Source organism: Lissotriton helveticus, chromosome 5_1, assembly GCF_964261635.1.
Source record: "Lissotriton helveticus chromosome 5_1, aLisHel1.1, whole genome shotgun sequence".
Lineage (NCBI taxonomy): Eukaryota > Metazoa > Chordata > Amphibia > Caudata > Salamandridae > Lissotriton > Lissotriton helveticus.
Genome location: NC_136065.1, coordinates 86,266,875 through 86,274,374, shown reverse-complemented (window position 1 = coordinate 86,274,374; position 7,500 = coordinate 86,266,875).

The window sequence follows — 7,500 nt, the reverse complement described above, 5'->3', positions numbered from 1 at the left end:
CTTTAACTCTGTCCGGCAGGTCCCGGGGTGCTGGAGCCCCCGTCCTGCAATCCAGCTGAGGTTCCGGGTGCTGGGGTCCATCGGGGCCTGCAGAGGCTCTCCCTGGCCTGGGGGTAGGGTTTGGAAGCTAAGCCCCAAGCCCGCCATGAGCAGGACGCCGTTTAGGCCCCGGTCGAGCGGGCGAGTGGATTTGTGGAGCCCTGGCCCCAGCCAAGCAGGTTCAGAGCCTCCCCGTGCCAGACTGACGCACCTGAGGGCCCACCGGAGGTCATGCCCGGGCCCCGGCAGCGCATGGGCAGCATATCCCCAGACCTGGTTACCTGGCAGACTGGGACCTGCTGGCACCCTGGCCCTGCCGAGCCCCAGTTCTCTCCCAGGGCTCGACAAATCGACGACCAGATGGCCGAACTTCCCTGGAAGTCCCGATGAGGTGCCATTCGCCTCCCAGATCCCAGCGAGGGCTCCAGGAGGTCGGGTACTTTCACGCTTTGGGTCCCCTCTGTCACCTCGCGTGCAGAGTTTACAAGAAAGGAGGGTAATTTCCCTCCGGATTACTAGGGACAGGGTACGCCCAGACACCCCTCCAAGGCTGGTGGTTCTCTGCCATGGGGACCAGATAGGCTATGCCTGGGTAACACCTCCCTAGGCCACCCGGGGCTTCCTTCCGCCAGGCCGACGGCATGTCAAATTGCCCAGGACGGGCTCCATGGCTCTTGGGCAGTCGTCCCCTGGGCACCCGGGGCTCCATCCACCCCGGCGGCATGGAAAAGTGGCCAGGACGGGCTCCATGCGTCCTGGGCATTCGTCCCCCGGGCGTCCGGGGCTCCATCCAGGCTGACGGTATGGCAGAGTGCCCGGGTCGGGCTCCATGGTTTTCACGGTGGTCCTCCCCTGGGTGTCTGGGGGCTCCAGGCCGAAGGCATGGAAAAGTGCCCAGGACGGGCTCCATGCGTCCCGGGCATTCGTCCCCCGGGCGTCCGGGGCTCAATCCAGGCTGACGGTATAGCAGAGTGCCCGGGTCGGGCTCCATGGTTTTCACGGTGGTCCTCCCCTGGGTGTCTGGGGGCTCCAGGCCGAAGGCATGGAAAAGTGCCCAGGACGGGCTCCATGCGTCCCGGGCATTCGTCCCGGGACGGGGACGGGGACAGGGACAGGGTCGGGAGAGTCCAGGCGGCTTCACTTCCGTGTCCAGCCATCTGATCGCCCAGATTCCCTCGGCCATCTGGTCGCCCGGATCCCCTCGGGCATCTGGTCGCCCGCAACGCTTTCCTATAAGGGCGACCAGATGGCCGAACTTCCCTGGAAGTCCCGATGAGGTGCCATTCGCCGCCCGGATCCCAGCGAGGGCTCCAGGAGGTCGGGTACATTCGCGCCTTGGGTCCCCTCTGTCACCTCGCGTGCACAGATTACAAGAAAAGGGGGTAATTTTCCTCCGGATTACTAGGGAGAAGGGTACGCCCGGACACCCCTCCGAGGCTGGCGGTTCTCTGCCATGGGGACCAGATGGGCTATGCCTGGGCAACACCTCCCTAGGCCACCCGGGGCTTCCTTCCTCCAGGCCAACCGCATGTCAAATTGCCCAGGACGGGCTCCATGGCTCCTGGGCAGTCGTCACCCGGGCGTCCGGGGCTCCATCCAGGCTGACGGCATGGAAAAGTGCCCAGGACAGGCTCCATGCGTCCCGGGCATTCATCCCCCGGGCGTCCGGGGCTCCATCCAGGCTGACGGCATGGCAGAGTGCCCGGGTCGTGATCCATGGTTTCCAGGGATGTCCTCCCCTGGGTGTCTGGGGGCTCCAGGCCGAATGCATGGAAAAGTGCCCAGGACGGGCTCCATGCGTCCCGGGCATTCGTCCCCTGGGCGTCCGGGGCTCCATCTAGGCTGACGGTATGGCAGAGTGCCCGGGTCGGGCTCCATGGTTTTCACGGTGGCCCTCCCCTGGGTGTCTGGGGGCTCCAGGCCGAAGGCACGGAAAAGTGCCCAGGACGGGCTCCATGCGTCCCGGTCACTCGTACCCCGGACGTCCGGGGCTCCATCCAGGCTGACGGCATGGCAGCGTGCCCGGTTCGGGCTCCATGGGTCCCGGGCAGCCCTCCCCCGGGCGTCCGGGGCTCCCACCTCCAGGCAGACGGCATGTCAAAGTGCCCAGGACGGGCTCCATGAGTCTGGGACAGTCCTCCCCCGGGCGTCTGGGACACCCGTCTCCATGAGGCCAACGGCATAGGCAAAGTACCCAGGACGGGCTCCATGGGTCCCGGGCAGACCTCTCCCCGGGCATCCGGGGCTCCCACCTCCAGGCCGACGGAATGTCAAAGTACCCAGGACGGGCTCCATGGGTCCCGGGCAGCTTCCCCCGGGCGTCCGGGGCACCCACCTCCAGGCCGACGGCATGTCAAAGTACCCAGGACGGGCTCCACGGGTCCCGGGCATTCCTCCCCCCAGGTCGTCCGGGCCCTAGAGCTCCGGTGGTCCAACCTGCGCCTGAGGCCCAGCCGGGGTCCAAGAGCCCTGCCTTGCGTGGGCAGGAAGTCAGGAAACCTACCGCGAAGGCTTGGGATGGATGGGGAGCTGGGAGTCCTTTCGATCCCGGCCATCTGGTCGCCCGCGATGCTTTCCAATGGGGCGACCAGATGGCTGGGCTTCCCTGGAAGTCCCGATGAGGTGCCATTCGCCTCCCGGATCCCAGCTAGGGCTCCATGAGGTCGGGTTCTTTTACGCCTTGGGTCCCCTCTGTCACCTCGCGTGCACGGATTGCAAGAAAGGGGGGTAATTTCCCTCCGGATTACTAGGGGCAGGGTACGCCCGGACACCTCTCCAGGGCTGGTGGTTCTCTGCCCGGGGGGACCAGATGAGATATGCCTATGCAAAACCTCCCCCGGGCGTCTGGGGGCTCCATTCTCCGGGCCAACGGCATGGCTCAATGCCCAGGACGGGCTCCACGTGTCCCGGACAGACCGCCCCTGGGCGTCCGGGGCACCCATCTCCAGGAGGCCAATGGGATGGCAAAGTACCCGAGAAGGGCTCCACGGGTCCCGGGCAGCCTTCCCCCGGGCGTCCGGGGCTCCCACCTCCAGGCCGACGGCATGTCACACTGCCCAGGACGGGCTCCATGGGCCCCGGACAGACCTCCCCCCGGGCGTCCGGGGCACCCATCTCCAGGAGGCCAACGGGATGGCAAAGTACCCGGGAAGGGCTCCACGGGTCCCGGGCAGCCTTCCCCCGGGCGTCCGGGGCTCCCACCTCCAGGCCGACGGCATGTCACACTGCCCAGGACGGGCTCCATGGGCCCCGGACAGACCTCCCCCGGGCGTCCGGGGCACCCATCTCCAGGAGGCCAACGGGATGGCAGAGTAACCGGGAAGGGCTCCACGGGTCCCGGGCAGCCTTCCCCCGGGCGTATGGGGCTCCCACCTCCAGGCCGACGGCATGTCACACTGCCCAGGACGGGCTCCATGGGCCCCGGACAGACCTCCCCCGGGCGTCCGGGGCACCCATCTCCAGGAGGCCAACGGGATGGCAGAGTAACCGGGAAGGGCTCCACGGGTCCCGGGCAGCCTTCCCCCGGGCGTCCGGGGCTCCCACCTCCAGGCCGACGGCATGTCACACTGCCCAGGACGGGCTCCATGGGCCCCGGACAGACCTCCCCCGGGCGTCCGGGGCACCCATCTCCAGGAGGCCAACGGGATGGCAGAGTAACCGGGAAGGGCTCCATGGGTCCCGGGCAGCCCTCCCCCGGGCGTCCGGGGCTCCCACCTCCAGGCCGACGGCATGTCACACTGCCCAGGACGGGCTCCATGGGCCCCGGACAGACCTCCCCCGGGCGTCCGGGGCACCCATCTCCAGGAGGCCAACGGGATGGCAGAGTAACCGGGAAGGGCTCCATGGGTCCCGGGCAGCCCTCCCCCGGGCGTCCGGGGCTCCCACCTCCAGGACGAAGGCATGTCAAAGTGCCCAGGGCGGGCTCCACGGGCCCCGGGCAGCCCTCCCCCCGGGCTTTCGGGGCACACATCTCCAGGAGGCCAACGGCATTGGCAAAGTACCCGGGAAGGGCTCCACGGGTCCCGACCAGGCTTCCCACGGGCGTCCCGGGCACCCTCCTCCAGGCCGACGGCATGTCAAAGTGTCCAGGACGGGCTCCATGGGTCCCGGGCAGCCCGCTCCCGGGCTCCCACCTCCAGGCCGACGGCATGTCAAAGAGCCCAGGACGGGATCCATGGGTCCCGGGCAGCTTCCCCCGGGCGTCCGGGGCACCCACCTCCAGGCCGACGGCATGTCAAAGAGCCCAGGACGGGATCCACGGGTACCGGGCAGTCCTCCCCCGGGCGTCCGGGGCTCCCATCTCCAGGCCAACGGCATGGCTCAATGCCCAGGACGGGCTCCATGGGTCCCGCGCAGGCCTCCCCCGGACGCGTCCGGGGCAACCATCTCTATGAGGCCAACGGCATTGGCAAAGTACCCGGGAAGGGCTCCACGGGTCCCGGGCAGGCCTCCCCCGGGCGTCCAGGGCACCCACCTCCAGGCCGACGGCATGTAAAAGTGCCCAGGACCAGTTCCACGGGGCTCCCTTCCCCGGGCCAAAGCATTCCAGAGTGCCCAGGACGGGCTCCACGGGTCCCGGGCGTCCAGGGCTCCCTTCCCCGGGCCAACGGCTTGTCCGAGTGCCCAGGACGGGCTACGGGCCCCGGGCGTCCGGGGCACCCTTCCCCGGGCCAGCGGCATGTCAGAGTGCCCAGGACGAGTTCCACGGGACCCGGACGTCCGGGGCTCCCTTCCCCGGGCCAACGGCATACAGGAGTGCCCAGGACGGGCTCCACGGGTCCCGGTCGTCTGGGGCTCCCTTCCCCGGGCCAACAGCTTGTCAGAGTGCCCAGGACGGGCTCCACGGGTCCCGGGCAGTCCTCCCCCCCGGGCCAACAGCAGGTCAGAGTGCCCAGGACGGGCTCCACGGGTCCCGGGCAGCTCCATGCCCAAACCCATTTGAAAACCCGCCGCAGCGAAGGGGTTATAGGCGGCCATCTATTCGAATGCACAAATGCATGCTGTGACATCGCATTCCTTTACAGCGAGATGCCTTGGCATCGCAAGTCAGTAGATCAACTTGATCTAGAGGACACACAAACTAAAGGCATAATACAATCTATTTTTCAAACTCCAACCTGCGCAACAGGAGGGAAAGTGTTGATATACTAGCCCCTTCAGTGCTAATGACGGCTCCTGCTCGTCACGATTCCAGTAGGGAAGGTGTTGGTACATTCCTTATGTTGGAGCGCCATCTAGAGCAAGTCCGGTAGATAATGTGTTTGCAATAGTAGCGCGCAATGCTTTCCAATGGGGCGACCAGATTGCCGGGCTGACATGGAAGGCCTGAGGTCCAGGGGAGGGCGGCCTCCCCATCCCGGGCGCTGTCCTTGGTCCTGCTGCGTGGCAGGGTGCCCGGGACGGGGTCCTGGAGGGCCCGGGGAGGCTTCCCCTGCGCCTCCGGGCTTGGGAGCCCAGGCTGGGTCCAGGGGCCCGGCCGGGCCCCGGGTCGGGTGCCACGGCCCTGGGCCCTGTCTCCCTGCCTGCCGCACTGCCAAGGGCCCGGAAAGGGGTTCCGGTGTGCCCGGGGAGCCTCCCCTTGCTTGGCTGGGTTCAGGAGCAGTGGCTAGGGCCCCTGAGGGCCCGGGGAGGGCGGCCTCCCCACCCCGGGCTCTGTCCTTGGTCCTGCTGCGTGGCAGGGTGCCCGGGACGGGGTCCGGAGGGACCGGGGAGGCGTCCCATGCACCTCCGGGCTTGGGAGCCCCGGCTGCGTCCAGGGGCCCGGCCGGGCCCCGGGTCGGTTTCTCCGGCCCTGGGCCCTGTCTCCTAGCCTGCCGCACTGCCAAGGGCCCGGGAAGGGGTTCCGATGTGCCCGGGGAGCCTCCCCTTGCTTGGCTGGGTTCAGGAGCAGTGGCTAGGGCCCCTGAGGGCCCGGGGAGGGCGGCCTCCCCACCCCGGGCTCTGTCCTTGGTCCTGCTGCGTGGCAGGGTGCCCGGGACGGGGTCCGGAGGGACCGGGGAGGCGTCCCATGCACCTCCGGGCTTGGGAGCCCCGGCTGCGTCCAGGGGCCCGGCCGGGCCCCGGGTCGGTTTCTCCGGCCCTGGGCCCTGTCACCCAGCCTGCCGCACTGCCAAGGGCCCGGGAAGGGGTTCCGGTGTGCCCGGGGAGCCTCCCCTTGCTTGGCGGGGTTCAGGAGCAGTGGCTAGGGCCCCTGAGGGCCCGGGGAGGGTGGCCTCCCCACCCCGGGCTCTGTCCTTGGTCCTGCTGCGTGGCAGGGTGCCCGGGACGGGGTCCGGAGGGACCGGGGAGGCGTCCCATGCACCTCCGGGCTTGGGAGCCCCGGCTGCGTCCAGGGGCCCGGCCGGGCCCCGGGTCGGTTTCTCCGGCCCTGGGCCCTGTCTCCCAGCGTGCCGCACTGCCAAGGGCCCGGGAAGGGGTTCCGATGTGCCCGGGGAGCCTCCCCTTGCTTGGCTGGGTTCAGGAGCAGTGGCTAGGGCCCCTGAGGGCCCGGGGAGGGCGGCCTCCCCACCCCGGTCTCTGTCCTTGGTCCTGCTGCGTGGCAGGGTGCCCGGGACGGGGTCCGGAGGGACCGGGGAGGCGTCCCATGCACCTCCGGGCTTGGGAGCCCCGGCTGCGTCCAGGGGCCCGGCCGGGCCCCGGGTTGGTTTCTCCGGCCCTGGGCCCTGTCTCCCAGCCTGCCGCACTGCCAAGGGCCCGGGAAGGGGTTCCGGTGTGCCCGGGGAGCCTACCCTTGCTTGGCTGGGTTCAGGAGCAGTGGCTAGGGCCCCTGAGGGCCCGGGGAGGGCGGCCTCCCCACCCCGGGCTCTGTCCTTGGTCCTGCTGCGTGGCAGGGTGCCCGGGACGGGGTCCGGAGGGACCGGGGAGGCGTCCCATGCGCCTCCGGGCTTGGGAGCCCCGGCTGGGTCCAGGGGCCCGGGCGGGCCCCGGGTCGGGTGCTCAGGCCCTGGGCCCTGTCTCCCAGCCTGCCGCACTGCCAAGGGCCCGGAAAGGGGTTCCGATGTGCCCGGGGAGCCTCCCCTTGCTTGTCTGTGTTCAGGAGCTCCATCCGGGGCCCCTGAGGGCCCCGGGGAGGGTGGCCTCCCCACCCCGGGCTCCGTCCTGGGTCCTGCCGCGGGGCAGGGTGCCCGGGACGGGGTCCGGCGGGCCCGGGGAGGCTTCCCCTGTGCCTCCGGGCCTGGGAGCCCCGGCTGGGTCCAGGGGCCCGGTCGGGGCCCCGGGTCGGGCGCTCCGGCCCTGGGCCCGGTCCCCCGGGCTGCCGCTCCACCCAGGGCCCAGGACAGGGGTCCGTCGGTCCCTTGCAGGCCTCCCCTGCTTGTCAAGGTGTAAGCGGGCCCCGGGTCGGAGGGCCCGCCGGCCCCTGGCAGCCTCCATGGCTGTGGCCCGGCTGGGGCCCCGGGCCTCCGGCCCGCCATGCCCCGGGCACCCGCTCCCTCCTTCGTGGGGGCACGGGGCGACCGGATG